At 43.1% G+C, this 16,222-nt stretch overlaps 1 pseudogene; it reads left to right on the forward strand.

Annotated features, from left to right (window-relative positions):
• The first annotated feature begins 11,071 nt into the window (after positions 1-11,071).
• LOC126105142 (5S ribosomal RNA) lies at positions 11,072-11,189 on the forward strand (annotated as a pseudogene).
• Positions 11,190-16,222: the final 5,033 nt, after the last annotated feature.

Consider the following 16,222-nt stretch of genomic DNA (forward strand, 5'->3'; position numbering starts at 1 on the left):
CTCTGTCTAGTTGAGTGCAGTACTCTGTTAGTAGTCGTTGAGAGCAGTTCTGTAGTAGCCGTCATGCAGAGCAGTCGGTCAGTAGTAGCAGCCCAGTGCGGTTGTGTGATGTAGTCTGTCGGCAACACTGGTCAAGATGCTGAATGAGGTATATTGTTAATTAAGGTAATCATCAGATAATTTAAAGTTCATTTATTGTAATTAATTTCCAACAAGTGCCCCAATAATAATTATGATTTCAAAAGCAATTTTATTGAGCTAAATTTCGTTCCACTTCCCTTAAACAAATTTCAGTTAAATTACAAAAAAAAAGGAATATTATTATTTGCAATGCAGTTCCTCCAAGCTGTGCGCAAGAATAAGAGCAGAAATTTGACTAGCAGTTACAACGAGGTAAGAATTTAATTCTGATTTTTGCACAGGGCCAAAGACCGATATTTCGGTTTAATTGAATTTTCATTGTCACTGATTTTCATTAGCACTGAATTGTTTTTCATTATTTTTGTGGGAGCTTACACCAGAGTCAGATTGCGAATTTTTGTCTAATTGTCATTGTCAGTAAATTTATTTGCTGGGAGATTACGTTAGGTTGTATTCTTGTTAACATTCAAAATATTGTCAGGTCAACACATTTTTGTGGGAAGGTTTCATTTGGCTTCCACTTCTATATAATATTGTCACGTAAAATTTTGTGGGGAGGTTACATTGTACATTTTACTAGTAGACACGGTACGATCGACTCTCTGGCCCCACGCTGACACAAATAATTTCCGGGAAGAAACACGAAACTGTGACGCGGGATCTTATTCACTTCTACGATTCACGTGATTTTCTTTTATATTCACACTTATAGTCATTGACTGTGTTTTAATACGTAGTTCGGTAATTTAGGTAACATCAAGCTATAAGCAATGGCAACAATATCATAAATTGAGTCCGCCTTGATGCGAAACACCTTTTTATTCGTTTATTTCTTTATTTCCCCAAACTAGTTTCGGAGACAAATATCACCATCATCAGTGGGTTTTTAATCTTATTTATTGTATGTTACAGTATGTTTTTGAAAATCATTGTCGCTGTTTGCGACACATTTTTCTCTGCGCTCCTTCTTTATTTTATTTATTTATTTATTTTTATTTTTTATTTTATTTATTTATTTATTTATTTATTTATTTTTTTTTTTTTTTGCGTTTATACTCAGCGAACATCAGGTCATCTGCAAGTTCGTTGGATGGTACGTAGCTGATTCTATACTCATAAAAACAAAAGTTTAGCATTTGTTTATGATCAAGAATATTACGCCATGGCGCCAAGGAGCGCACAGAAAAATATGTCGCAGACAGCGACAATAATTCTCTAAAACATGCTGTACCGTACACTAATAAGATTAAAAAACCCACTGATGATGGTGATATTTGTCACCGAAACTAGTTTGGGAAAATAAAGGAATAAACGAATAACACGGTGTTTTCCATCAAGGCGGACTCAATTTCTGATATTATTGTTTTCTATGCAAACACGGACAAAATGGAAGATTTCCAAGACAAAATTATTGTTATAAGCAGTGGCGATAATTGTAGATCAAGTCTGAAGAAAGTGGGCTGCCACTATGCTCTCTTAAACTATTAGGACAAATACTAAGTACTTACTTACAAGGGAAACTCCCCCCACTTCCCGCCCTCCCTCCCCCTCCCGCCTTCAGATTTAATGGTAAGAGAACCCAATGGACAACCCGTCAAAAACTGAACACAGAACCACGGACATATATAAGGGGAGGTCCAGGAGTTCCAGACCCCCCCCCCTTCCATAGTTTACACAAAAACACCAATATTAGAAGAATACCCGCTTTTGAAACCCCGTGCCACAAAATAGTCGCACACTGCACTTGGTTGACGTAGTAACAAGTCATGGAGGAATGAGACCGCAAAAAGTAGCTGTGTCCTGCGGCGGGGTGTCTATGTGTGCAACGGAAGTGAGTGCCATCTTGCCAACCGTAGCGGAATTCCGCTACGCGTATTGGAGTTTTTTGGCCTTCGTGGCGTAGCGGTGAAATTTTTGAAATTGTTAAAAATGTAACCCTCGTAAATTTTCACTGCCAAGTACAAAACATGTAATATATTCACGGGAATGTAGATACCGAAATGTCTTTCTCCATGATGACAGACATTAAAACTAAAAGACTTATTAAGCTACTCGCAGAAACGTTAAGTGACTTGTTGATAGTATGTCTAGACATCCAAAACAAGAACCGTTATTGATAATTGTTATATTTAGTACACAATTACGGAGGAACATTTCCGTAAGTTTGAAAAACGTATTAATTATTATCTGAGAACTGAAGGTGATAAAAATATTGCTGCATCAACAAATTCATACATTTCACTGTGATTTTAATAAACATTGAAACATTTCACACACACAATGCAAAAAAAAACCTTGTAAATTAACTGCTTACGCCTTAGCCAGTTCAGATTCCATATAAAGAGGAAAATTGCCTGTCGCATCAAACTACAATTACTATATTAACAGCAACAATTTGAATGAAGTACAATATTCAGGTCCATCACTGGACACTGTCGTCCTAGCTGTCGCTGATCGTTAAATGCCCCAGCTGGAACGATATGGAATATATTTGTTTGTTGTTGTTGTTGCGGTCTTCAGTCCTGAGACTGGTTTGATGCAGCTCTCCACGCTAGCCGGGCGCGGTGGTCTCGCGGTTCTAGGCGCGCAGTCCGGAACCGCGCGACTGCTACGGTCGCAGGTTCGAATCCTGCCTCGGGCATGGATGTGTGTGATGTCCTTAGGTTAGTTAGGTTTAAGTAGTTCTAAGTTCTAGGGGACTGATGACCACAGCTGTTAAGTCCCATAGTGCTCAGAGCCATTTGAACCATTTTGAATCTCCACGCTACTCTATCCTGTGCAAGCTTCTTCATCTCCCAGTACCTACTGCAGCCTACATCCTTCTGAATCTGCTTATTGTATTCATCCCTTGGTCTCCCTCTACGATTTTTACCCTCCACGCTGCCCTCCAATACTAAATTGGTGATCCCTTGATGCCTCAGAATATGCCCGACCAACCGATCCCTTCTTCTAGTCAAGTTGTGCCACAAACTTCTCTTCTCCCCAATCCTATTCAATACTTCCTCATTAGTCATGTGATCTACCCATCTAATCTTCAGCATTCTTCTGTAGCACCACACTTCAAAAGCTTCTATTATCTTCTTGTCTAAAGTATTTATCGTCCATGTTTCACTTCCATACATGGCTACACTCCATACAAATACTTTCAGAAACGACTTCCTGACACTTAAACCTATACTCGATGCTAACAAATTTAACAATTTGTTTATAGCTTAAATTATTTATGTAGCCTGTATATCGTCAGGAATTATGTAGACTATATCATAAATTACATTTGAAACTGTAGTGGAATTTGGATGTGCTCGTAGCGGAATTAACTTATTTTTGGTTGGCAACACTGAATGGAACCAATCCAGCGTGTTCTGTCGCTTCCCCTTGGGCAGTCACAATTAGAGTGACGAAGTTTCGGGCGTCGTGTGTTAAGCCAGCTTAAACTGAGCGTGCGTGTGTTTAGTTGTTAAAAAAGACGTGTTTGAAAAAAAAAGAAACAATTATGAAACTGTCAAGACAGAAATCGCTTCTGTTTTTTTTTTCTAAAAAAGAGACTCAGAATTCTGATGCACTTGTTTCGAAAGTTTGTGGCATGTCACCAGGTAATGCGGAATCCCAGCATGAGGAAGCGGGACCATCCAGGAAAACTGAGGATGAAGCAAAGAGGGGTGAGTCTCGTATTTACCCATATAAAAAGGGTTATATGATTTTGAGCCGCAGTTTTGTAAAAAATAAAGAAGAACCTTCTAGTTTAACATTTAATTACAAGTGAACAAATGGACCTATCGCAAAATACGTTATACCAATTTTTTCTAGTTTAATTTTGCTTTAGGCTATTACATGAGAGAATTTGGTTATAATGTTTAATAACAATGTGCTATTTATATTTATAGTAACAATTGCCTGGATTATGGCCGTTTTCCCTAGGAACTACTCACTTCAAAACTCTTGAAACGTGTTAGTCTGATATTAATGAAATTTCATGTGGTTACACGCACATGTATTGGCAGTGTAAATCTCAACTTACGGAATTATTCAATCACTTATTGAAAGTTCCTTATAATTTTTCTAAAATAAGTTTTCCATGGCCAATATAATCATTGAAAGCGTGAGAGTGTTTTGGAGCTCTCTTTCTGTGGTACCTAATCTTGAAACTACGATCACTGAAACTGTACCGTGTGATATAATTTTATGAAGTTTAATATTGAATAGTGGTTGCAACTTTGTCCATGTTGAAGTAGATTTTTTTTGCCAGCAAAAAGTGGTGACTGTTCATTGGCTGAAAAGTAAATGTGACAAACAGCGGCGGATAAAAAAATTTTGCACCCCTGGCGGTGCAACTAGATTGTGAGAAGTTATTACTAAGTTAGCAGCAAGACGTAAAAGGCTAAATATAATACTTTAAATTAAAGTAAATAATGTTTATTTTTAAATTAACTTACGACCTGAAGTTACAGCAAAATGCCAAAGTGTCCCAATTTAAATACAAAGACTAATATAATAATATTATTGCTTAATATAAATGATTAATAATGATATTCAAAAATATATAAGTACCTCCAATGTTAGCTTACAGTTAGTTGCTTTTTCATAAATAAATACCTCAACAGCTACAATACATGTGTTTTATTTAAAGACACTTGAATCATTTAGTGTTTCTCTACAGTTTTACCCGCATGTAATATGAATGCTAACGTATTTGTGGGTTTTTTAAATTTCTACTTGTTTGACTCTATTGGCGTTAACAGCAAAATCTTTTTATGTGGTGGGCGAAGACAGGTTTACTTTCCTAAATGATAATGTTGGACCCCCCCTCACACCCCCTCCCCCCCCCCCCCCCCCAATGCAAAAGCTGTAGGTACGTTCCTGCACAGAACAAACATGAAAACGGGAAGCAGGTGTACTGGGCTGCGAAAAAGAAAAAAAGAAAAGCAAAATAGGAACAGTGAACGGTCCTAGAAGAAGAACAAGTGCTATAGAGAACACAAAATGATATCAACAACAACAAAAAAAGAAGTAGATGCTGTGTTGGAGTGTCAAGCGGGTGAGCCGTGTTCAAACTTACATTGTGCCAATTTTTTTCTCTTCGCTGTTCGCTTTATTCAGATCAGTGTTTGTGTCGTGTTTCATTAGCAACAGCGAGGTGTAAGGTAGGACCTATAATGACAATTGATTCTGTACAACTACTCTGTTGGCAGCTGAAAGGAAGTGACTTTCGAATGGGAACCTCAAACGTTTGAAGACAAGACGACAAGTCAACACATTCCTCCACCGGAAAACACGTCTGGTGTGTTACCCACAGCACTGGTGACAGTACGTGTGTCATATGAAAGGAATCTCTTATAGACTCAGTAATTTTTACTACTGGTAAGTGAGTGAGATACGCCTCCTTGCCCGATACAGATGGTCGTATGAATGTGAATGTGATCACTGCCAAGTAAATGATGAAAACATAATAGTTTGCACAGTTTCTCTGTACCCTGTCAAAACATAAGTATTTAACGTTTTCGAAGTTGCGTTCCGTTTTGGAAGTCTTGTCTCTTGAATTCCTTTGTTCACACCCGTTTTTTTTTTTCATTTCTGTGAGATGCCTATGTGATATCTCGCCAGCTCTCACTGTTTATCACATTCATATGTGACGGTGACGTATTCTTACAACATGACTCCTATTTTATAACCATTGTATAGAATGGGAACTATCAGGGCTACAGAAGGAGGACTAACATTTCAAAGAGCGGACAGACAGTTCATAACGTTGGAAAAAAAAGGCATTAGAACACGGCTCGCCCGCCTGTCATCCCAACACCGTGGCCACTTACCCTCGACGCCGCTGTTCTTTCAGGCTGCTAATTATTGCTCTTCCTGCTCTTGGACAGTTCACTATTTCTGTTTTGCTTTGATTTTCACAATTTGGAACACGTTCTTCCTGTTTAATGTTTGATCTATGTTCATTTTTTGACGGGCTATCCTCTGGGTCATTTTACCACTAACTCTGAGGTTGGTGCGACAGGGAGCTTCCACTGTTAGGGATTACAGTTACGAGTAACTTAAATTGGAACGACCACATAGATAATGTAGTGGGGAAAGCACTCTAAAGTCTGCTATTTATTGGCAGAGTACTTGTAAAACGTAACAGGTCTACTAACAAAACTGCTTACACTACGCTTGTCCGCCCTCTTGTGGAGTACTTCTGTACAGTGCAGGATCTGCATCAGATATGACTGACGGAAGACGTTGGAAAACTTCAAAGAAGGGTAGCTCACTTTGTATCATCGCGAAGTAGGGAAGAGACTGCCACGGATATGATACATGACTTAGGGTGCCAGCCATTAAAGTGAAGGTGATGTTTGTTGCTGGACGATCTTTCCAAGAAATTTCAATCACCAATTTTGTCTTCAGAGTATGGAAATATTTTTTTTTATGTCCCCCTATAGACTGAGGAATGATAATCACAATAATCTAGGAGAAATCAGAGCTCGCATGAAAAGCGCGAAGTTCGAGAGAGGAACGGTAGAGAAACAGCTTGAAGATCATTCGGTGAACCCTGTGCCAGGCATTTTATTGTGAAATGCAGAATAATCATGTAGATGTAGATTTTATTTAGTACTGAATTGTAGACCTAAAAAAGAACAACAAAAATAATCAGCGAGAGCAAATGTTATCTTTTACAGCTGAGTCACATTTTCCCTTTTAATGTTTTGTAGATATTGAAACGGGTCACTTCAAAAGACAAAAATCATCATTGATGCTCAGCCATAAAAAGAAACACATATCTCAAGGGCTTTTGTCTAGATCTTTTTGAGCTCTACAATCTGGTACAATGCAACTTGATGCAGCTCTTAGGTACTGCGTAGCTTATATCAAGAGAGCGCTGGCGGAAAACATTTTAACTTAATTTAGCTGGTGAAATTTAAAGAGCTCAACAGCCTTTCAAGGAACATAGCTAGCAGCCATCCCGATTAAACCAATGTTGAAACAAAAGAAACAGCATGCAAATCCGACGTTACTTATGGGAGATACGCTGCCATATACAGATACACAGGCTTACACGCTAAACTCGTGACACGCCTCTTTTTGCGCCGGGGTTAAAAACTAAAGAAGTCGCAAAAAGGTAGGAAATTAAGAAAATGAAACCTGGAGAATTTCAAAGATCTAGAGATAGCTGAAACTTTCAGACGGACCATTCAGCAACGTTGCACGAAACAGTACAAAGGAATACACTAGAAGATGAATGGGTAGGTTTGCGAGGTGGAACATTGAAGGCTGGAAAGCGTGAGGTTGCTCTTCGTTGCTCAACTGTATGATAATTACTCCTCTCCTTGTCGATGACGGACTGTTACATCGTTAGTATTATTTGCTCATTCGATTGGGTGAAGTTAATTAAGCACGATGGGTTGCAACCCAACTACCGGATTATTATGTCATTTGTTGAAGTGTGTTATTTTACCAAGGTAACAAAATCCAACAACTAGATAAGAATAGAACTTCAACTTCCTTGAGTGCTTCAGTCTTTGACGACATACCCCGCTTGAAAATTATTGTTCAATGTGTTTCCGGCCTGTGATGATAAAATTAAGTAGACTACTAGACTTTCTTTCGAATAATCCCTCCGACAGAGTGCTCGCGACCGAAATCTGCGGACTCTACTTTAACAAAGACAAGCAATTGAAAAAAGTCATTGTTGAGCCAAGGAATGCTTACTGGCGTTCTCAAACCTCATAGTGATTGTATTTGATCTCGTATCCGTATAGACGTAGTAACGATCACCTCACAAGAGAATCATACAGGGAAAAGGACAAAGTCCAGTACAGATAATTGGATAACACACTTTATATTGAGGCAGTACAGATCATTGGATAATACACATTATATTGAGGCTTGATGACAAACGGAGTAAATATAAGAATACAGCGGTTGAAGCAGGCAAAGGTAAACAGAGACGTCTCAGAAATGGGGCTATCAAAAAGTGCAGAGTGGCAAAGCCGGAATGGTTAGACGAGAAATAGAAGGATGTAAAACCACGCATAACTAGGCGAAAGATAAATGCCGCCTACTGGCAAACTGAACAGATCATTGGAGAAAGTGGAAGCAGCTGTGTGAATATCAAGAGCTCAAAAATCAAACTAGTACTAAGCAAAGAAGGCAAAGCTGATAGGTGGAATGAATACACAAAAGTTTACATAAGGTAAATGAACTTGAATGAATGATCTAGAAAGAGAAGAGGAAGCAGATGAACGGGAGTTGAGAGATACGATACTGTGAGAAGAATTAGACAGATCACTGAAAGATCCACGTCGAAATAAGTCCCCTGGAGTAAAGACATACACTCAGAACATTGGTATCCTTCGGAGAGCCAGCTATGACAGAACTATTGCACACTATGTGCAAAGTGTAAGAGACAGGCGAAATACTCTCAGACTTAAAGAAGAACGTAGTAACTTCAGTTCCAAAGGCAGGTGCTGACAAGTGTGAATATTTACGACCTATTAGTTTAATAGGTTCTGTTCCCAAAATACTGACAAAAATAATTTACAAAATAATGGAAAAACTGGCAGAGGTAGACTTTGTGGAAGATTGTTTCGGATTCCGGAGAAATAGAGGAACATGCAGGTAATACTGACCCTAATAATACACTTGCGGAAAAAAGAATTGTACACCGTTGTAGAGGCTTCCAATTCACCCAAGATTTATTGTGGCAACAGGGCATATGGAATACAAGGAATCATTACATTTACTGATCAATGGCACAAACGGTTATGAAGTACGAGGTTTCGACCCATGTTGAAACACCTGTATTAGTACGTGATTCAGCTCCACGAGCGGCAATGCAGGCGTTGATTCAGGCATCAAATCGATCGTGCAGATGGTAAATACTGTCCTAGGATATACACTCCTGGAAATGGAAAAAAGAACACATTGACACCGGTGTGTCAGACCCACCATACTTGCTCCGGACACTGCGAGAGGGCTGTACAAGCAATGATCACACGCACGGCACAGCGGACACACCAGGAACCGCGGTGTTGGCCGTCGAATGGCGCTAGCTGCGCAGCATTTGTGCACCGCCGCCGTCAGTGTCAGCCAGTTTGCCGTGGCATACGGAGCTCCATCGCAGTCTTTAACACTGGTAGCATGCCGCGACAGCGTGGACGTGAACCGTATGTGCAGTTGACGGACTTCGAGCGAGGGCGTATAGTGGGTATGCGGGAGGCCGGGTGGACGTACCGCCGAATTGCTCAACACGTGGGGCGTGAGGTCTCCACAGTACATCGATGTTGTCGCCAGTGGTCGGCGGAAGGTGCACGTGCCCGTCGACCTGGGACCGGACCGCAGCGACGCACGGATGCACGCCAAGACCGTAGGATCCTACGCAGTGCCGTAGGGGACCGCACCGCCACTTCCCAGCAAATTAGGGACACTGTTGCTCCTGGGGTATCGGCGAGGACCATTCGCAACCGTCTCCATGAAGCTGGGCTACGGTCCCGCACACCGTTAGGCCGTCTTCCGCTCACGTCCCAACATCGTGCAGCCCGCTTCCAGTGGTGTCGCGACAGGCGTGAATGGAGGGACGAATGGAGACGTGTCGTCTTCAGCGATGAGAGTCGCTTCTGCCTTGGTGCCAATGATGGTCGTATGCGTGTTTGGCGCCGTGCAGGTGAGCGCCACAATCAGGACTGCATACGACCGAGGCACACAGGGCCAACACCCGGCATCATGGTGTGGGGAGCGATCTCCTACACTGGCCGTACACCACTGGTGATCGTCGAGGGGACACTGAATAGTGCACGGTACATCCACACCGTCATCGAACCCATCGTTCTACCATTCTTAGACCGGCAAGGGAACTTGCTGTTCCAACAGGACAATGCACGTCCGCATGTATGCCGTGCCACCCTACGTTCTCTAGAAGGTGTAAGTCAACTACCCTGGCCAGCAAGATCTCCGGATCTGTCCTCCATTGAGCATGTTTGGGACTGGATGAAGCGTCGTCTCACGCGGTCTGCACGTCCAGCACGAACGCTGGTCCAACTGAGGCGCCAGGTGGAAATGGCATGGCAAGCCGTTCCACAGGACTACATCCAGCATCTCTACGATCGTCTCCATGGGAGAATAGCAGCCTGCATTGCTGCGAAAGGTGGATATACACTGTACTAGTGCCGACATTGTGCATGCTCTGTTGCCTGTGTCTATGTGCCTGTGGTTCTGTCAGTGTGATCATGTGATGTATCTGACCCCAGGAATGTGTCAATAAAGTTTCCCCTTCCTGGGACAATGAATTCACGGTGTTCTTATTTCAATTTCCAGGAGTGTATATCGCTCCGTCCATACACCTAAACAGACTCCATATCCTATCCCAAAGCAAGCTGAACCAACTCCCTCTGTGACAATTTGATTTGCCCCGATATTTATCCCTCCTACCACATGTACCCCTTCCCGACCTATCCCACTTGACATCAAGTCTCCTCTCTCCTTTCCCTCTCCATTCATCCCCACCCCTTTCCTACTGCAACCACTGCCCTACCCACACAAGACACTACTGTGAACCTTTTATCTTTCTCCCCGACTGTACTTCCCACTGTTTACCTCAACTCCTTCCTCTCATCACCATAGTTTTTCCTATCTAAAAGACCCTCATCTTTCTTCCCTCACCCCTAAGTCCTATGGAATTTGCTCTCTTCCCCGGCAATACTTATAACCCTAGAGCAGGTCGTTAAGATATGAATTGAGTGCGCAGCGCTTCAATGTCCTTATGAGCAGAATTTTACCCTCCTGCATCATTTCTTCCATTCTTGCGCGTCCCGAATCCAAAACTCAAAATAACTGGTCAAGTTATAATTACTTATGATATCAAATATGAGAACTTACCTGTCTTTAATAATTAGCCTAACATTGTCCAGGAACAGATTAAACTATTTATTTTATGTCATATTTTTACATAGGCAACGATCTTGCCGCAGTGGAAACACCGGTTCCCGTCAGATCACCAAAGTTAAGCGCTGTCGGGCGTGGCCAGCACTTGGATGGGTAACCTTCGGAGCCGCCATGCGCTGTTGCCATTTTTCGGGGTGCACTCAGCCTCGTGATGCCAATTGAGGAGCTACTCGACCGAACAGTAGCGGCTCCGGCCACAGAAAACCATCATAAGGACCGGAAGAGCGGTGTGCTGACTGCATGCCCCTCATATCCGCAATCTCAGTTGAGGATAACACGGCGGTCGGATGGTCCCGGTGGGCCACTTGTGGCCTGAAGACGGAGTGCATATTTTTACATAATTACTTTATAACTTAGTTTCATGCATCGATCTATCTTACGAGGTCCATGTCGTGCAGTGGCTTGATGACGGCGCACTAATTCTAACATGTATGTATTTTCGTTTCTTAACTGTCCATCTTTAATTTTTAGTTTAAAATAGAAAACGGCCCCAAATTTTGTCTGCATATTCTCATTATAACTTTTCTTTAACTTGCGTGACTGAAGAGCGGAGAACTGTACCGCTGACAGCTCACACCCCTCCCATACGGAGCCAGTGGGATAAAATAACAATAACGGGAGTGAGACAGGATTGTAGTCTACCCCCCCCCCCCATGTTATTCAGTCTGTACTTATAGCAAGCAATAACGGAAACAAAAGAGAAATTTTGAAACGGAGTTAAAGTTCGTTGAGATGAAATGGAGTCTTTAATATCTGCCGATGATATTGTAATTCTGTCAGAGACTGTAAAGGATTTGGAATAACAGTTGAACGGAATGGACAGCGTCTGAAAAGAGATCGGAAGATTAAAGTGAATAATATCTTGAAAAGAAATTGGAAGATTAACGTGAACAAAGGCAAAACACTGTTAACGGAGTGTAATCAAATTACATCAGGAAATGGGAAAGGAAATAAGAAAGTAAAAGGCCGGCCGGAGTAGCCGAGGGGTTCTAGGCGCTTCAGTCTGGAAACGCGCGACCGCTACGGTCGCAGGTTCGAATCCTGCCTCGGGCATGGATGTGTGTGATGTCCTTAGGTTAGTTAGGTTTAAGTAGTTCTAAGTTCTAGGGGACTGATGACCTCAGAAGTTAAGTGCCATAGTGCTCAGAGCCATTTGAACCATTTTTTGAAGAGAGTAAAACGAGTAGATGAGTTTTGTAATTTGGGTAGGAAAATAACTGACGAAGGCCTATGTAGAGGAGACATAGAATATAGGCTGCTTATGGGGCGAAAAGCTTTTCAGATAGAGAGGTAGCTGTTAACATATAGCATTAATTTAATTGTTAGGAAGCTTTTCCTGATGTTATTTGTATGGATTGAGGGCTTGCACGGAAATGAAGCGTGGAAGATTAGTTCAGACGAGAAGAGAATAAGAAACTTTTGAAAAGTGATGCTGCGGACGAATGCTGGAGATTATGTGGATATATCGAGGAACTAATGAGGAGGTACTGAACTGAATTGGAGAAAGAAAAAAAAAAAAAAACATGGCCCAACCTGACTAAGAGAAGGGATCGTGTGATTGGACACATGACTTACGGAATCTTCAAGTTGGTGGTTGAGGAACGTTGTGGGGGGTAAAACTTGTAGAGGGAGACCAAAGGATGAATACACTAAGGAAGTTCAGATGGATGTAGGTCGCAGTAGACGAAGAGGCTTGCACAGGTTATATTAGCGTGGAGAGCTGTGTCAAACCAGTCTCTGGACTGAAGACCTCAACAATGCAGACAACATAAAAATAACACTTCCGACTGTTTGAAATGATCGTGTAACGCCCTTCTGATTTTCTTGAGCGTTTGCCCCCGATTGGTAGCACTACCTGGCTGCACTAAAAGAAATTGCCTCGGACTGAGGAATCTCTCTCTGCGTCTACGTAACGCTGTGCGACGCGCCGTGTGTTTGTCTCCCGTTCGGCACGCGAGACACGGAGCGGAAGTTGGGGAGGCGGGGGTCACGTGGCCGAGCTACGGATCGCGGCTTGGCAGAGCCCGGCTTGCGGCTGAGAGCCGGCCACAGATTAAGGTTTAATATTTAACCAGCGCCGCGCGGCCATCAATTAGGGAGACGACTGTGTGGGCCGAGACAGCCACTGGGAACCGCAGAGGACCGCCACTCAGGGCCGGCCGCTGCACGAGGCTGGCAGGCGCCTCAGGGAGAGGTCCGACCACTCCGGGTCTCTGTCTCACAATCTACATTTTCCATGTTCCCAACGCCACAAAGAAAATTTTAAATCCGATCAGGACTACTGTGCCTATTACACACACAAATACGCTGACGGTAAAAGAAGGCTAAAGCTAAATGAAGTTGTGTGACATAAACGAGACCTGGTAGGCGCGTTTCTACATTGAAAGATGATGTCTATTCAAATTTCGCAGCAGTCGCGTAATAGTGGCGCTAGTAGAGGCAATATGAGATTGTAAGTCAGGTCTGCTTTAAATACACGCTGTAACGCCCGTTCTGTGTCTCGTGACTTTGAGGTTCGAGGTCGTGAACTGATGTTAGTCAAGAATACTGTTAAGGCGACCAAGACGCAGATATCAGCATCTCACCGAGTTTGAACGAGGTCGCGTAATAGGGCTACCAGAAGTTGAATGTTCTTTCTACGATAATGCAGGAAGACTTCGTAGGGATGTACCCACTGTACATGACTGCTGGCAGCGGTGGCTACAAGAATGTACAGTCGCAAGAAGAGGAGCGAAGACCATGACCATCGTGTTCTGCGTGTGACTGGCGCAACGTACTGCATCTGCAGCAGCAATTTGATCAGCAGTTGACACCACAGTGACACAACGAACGATTACAAATCGGTTACTTGAGCGACAGGACTGAGCCAGGCACCCTGTATCGTGCATCCCACTGACTCCAAACCATCGCCATTTGCGCCTTCAATGTTGTCAAGCGAGAGATTATTGGAGGGTCGGGTGGAAGTGTGTTAGGCTCTCTGATTAAAGTTAGTTATGCCTAGGTGCCAGTGATGGTTCAAAGGGCTCAAATGGCTCTAAGCACCATGGGACTTATAGTCTGAGGTCATCAGTCCTCTAGACTTAGAACTACTTAAACCTAACTAACCTATGGACATCACGCACATACCCGAGGCAGAATTCGAGTCTGCGACCGGAGCAGCAGCGCGGTTCCGGACTGAAGCGCCTAGCACCGCTTGGTCACAGCGGCCGGCTGCGCCAGTGGTGGCCGAGTGCTAGTTAGACAGAGGCGAGTTGAAGGTCTGATCCAACCTCTCTGTGTGCTAGAAACAATGGACCTACACCTGGAGTTATGGTCTGGGGTGCGAGTTCATATGACAGGAGGAGCACTTCCTTTGGCGTCCGACATACTCTGACACAAAATTTGTACGTCAGTCTGGTGATTCAGCATGTCGTGCTGCTATTCATGAACAGGTTTCCAGGAGGTGATTTCCTGCAGGATAACGCTCGCCCATTTACCGCTGTCCTGACCCGACATGCTCTACAGAGTGTCTACATGTTGCCTTGGCGTGCTGCATCACCAGATCTGTCCCCAGTCGAGCACCGATGGTTCATCATCTGACGACAGCTCCAGCGTCAGCCACAACCAGCCTTAACCGCCACTGTGATGACCGGCCAGGTGCAACAGGCATGGAACTCTACCCCACAAACTGACATCCGCCACCTGTACAAAACAATATACATACGTTTGCATGCTTGCATCCAACATTCTAGTGGTTACATCGGTTATTAATGTACCAGCATCTCACATTTTCAGCGGCGTAGATCGCGCTTACTTTAACCTCCGATCTTGCAATGTTAGTCACTTAAATATGTTACCTATAAAAGTTTATTCCACAAATGTATTATTCTACATTAGTTAAATTTTACTGCTGCAATTTTTTCCGTCAGTGTAAACACTGTGGTACAGTATGTATGTATGTTTGTATTGTTCTTAAATTTGTTTCACCTGTAAGGTCACAGAGTGACGAAGACTAATATTTAAAATAGTAATATCGTCGCTGGGATGTAGCTATCGGACTACTGTTGGTAATATCGATTATGAAGTTTTTTATTAGTATATGAACGGTGTCCACGAGATGACACATTCGTGACTTGTTTTTCGTCCGTCCGTGAAGGTTTCTGTGGGGAAAAATCCACCAAACACCCAGAGGGGTGAAGGTCAAAATGGGATGATATCGAAGCTTAACCACAGGAAGATCTGAAGCAATTGATGTCAAAGTCTAACTTATTTTTGTAATTATTCATGCAAAAATATTATGTGGTAATGTATCCGAACCAGCTGTAGGGGTTAGGGTGGGGGTGAGAAGATGTTACAGTAAATATATAGTCGATAACGACAGATATCAGTATCGCATCAATAGTTTGGAGGTCGCTAGGCACATTGGTGACATTCATGACGACGTTTCGACCCTGCAGTTCCAGGTAGGAGTTGCAAACACACTGACATATCAGCGAATCTCTGTAACGACTGAAGATTTCTTCGAAAATCGTTTGTACAAAACGTCTGTGGGGGTAAGGTACCCCAACTACCTGTAGTTCTGTAGGTATCGGTGAGAAGAAGCGACATGTAGGAGCGAACTGTTGGCACACTATGTGATCAGAAGTATCCGGACACGCCCAAAAACATACGTTTTTCATATTACTTTCATCGTGCTGCCACCTACTGCCAGGTATTCCATATCAGCGACCTCATTAGTCATTACAAATCGTGAGAGAGCAGAATGGGGCGCCCCGCGGAACTCACGGACTTCGGACGTGGCCAGGTGATTGGGTGTCACTTGTGTCATACGCCTGAACGCGAGATTTCCGCACTCCTAAACGTCCCTAGGTCCACTGTTTCCGCTGTGATAGTGAAGTGGAAACATGAAGGGGCATGTACAGCACAAAAGTGTATAGGCCGACCTCGTATGTTGACAGACAGAGAGCGCCGACAGTTGAAGAGGGTCGTAATGTGTAATAGGCAGACATCTGTCCAGACCGTCACACGGTAATTCCAATCTGCATCAGTATCCACAGCAAGTACTACGACAGTTACCCGGAAGGTGAGAAAACTTGGCTTTCATTGTCGAGCGGCTGCTCATAAGCCACACATCACGCCCGGTAAATGCCAAACGACGCCTCGCTTTGTGTAACGAGCG

This window comes from Schistocerca cancellata, chromosome 1 (genome assembly GCF_023864275.1).
Source record: "Schistocerca cancellata isolate TAMUIC-IGC-003103 chromosome 1, iqSchCanc2.1, whole genome shotgun sequence".
Taxonomy (NCBI): domain Eukaryota; kingdom Metazoa; phylum Arthropoda; class Insecta; order Orthoptera; family Acrididae; genus Schistocerca; species Schistocerca cancellata.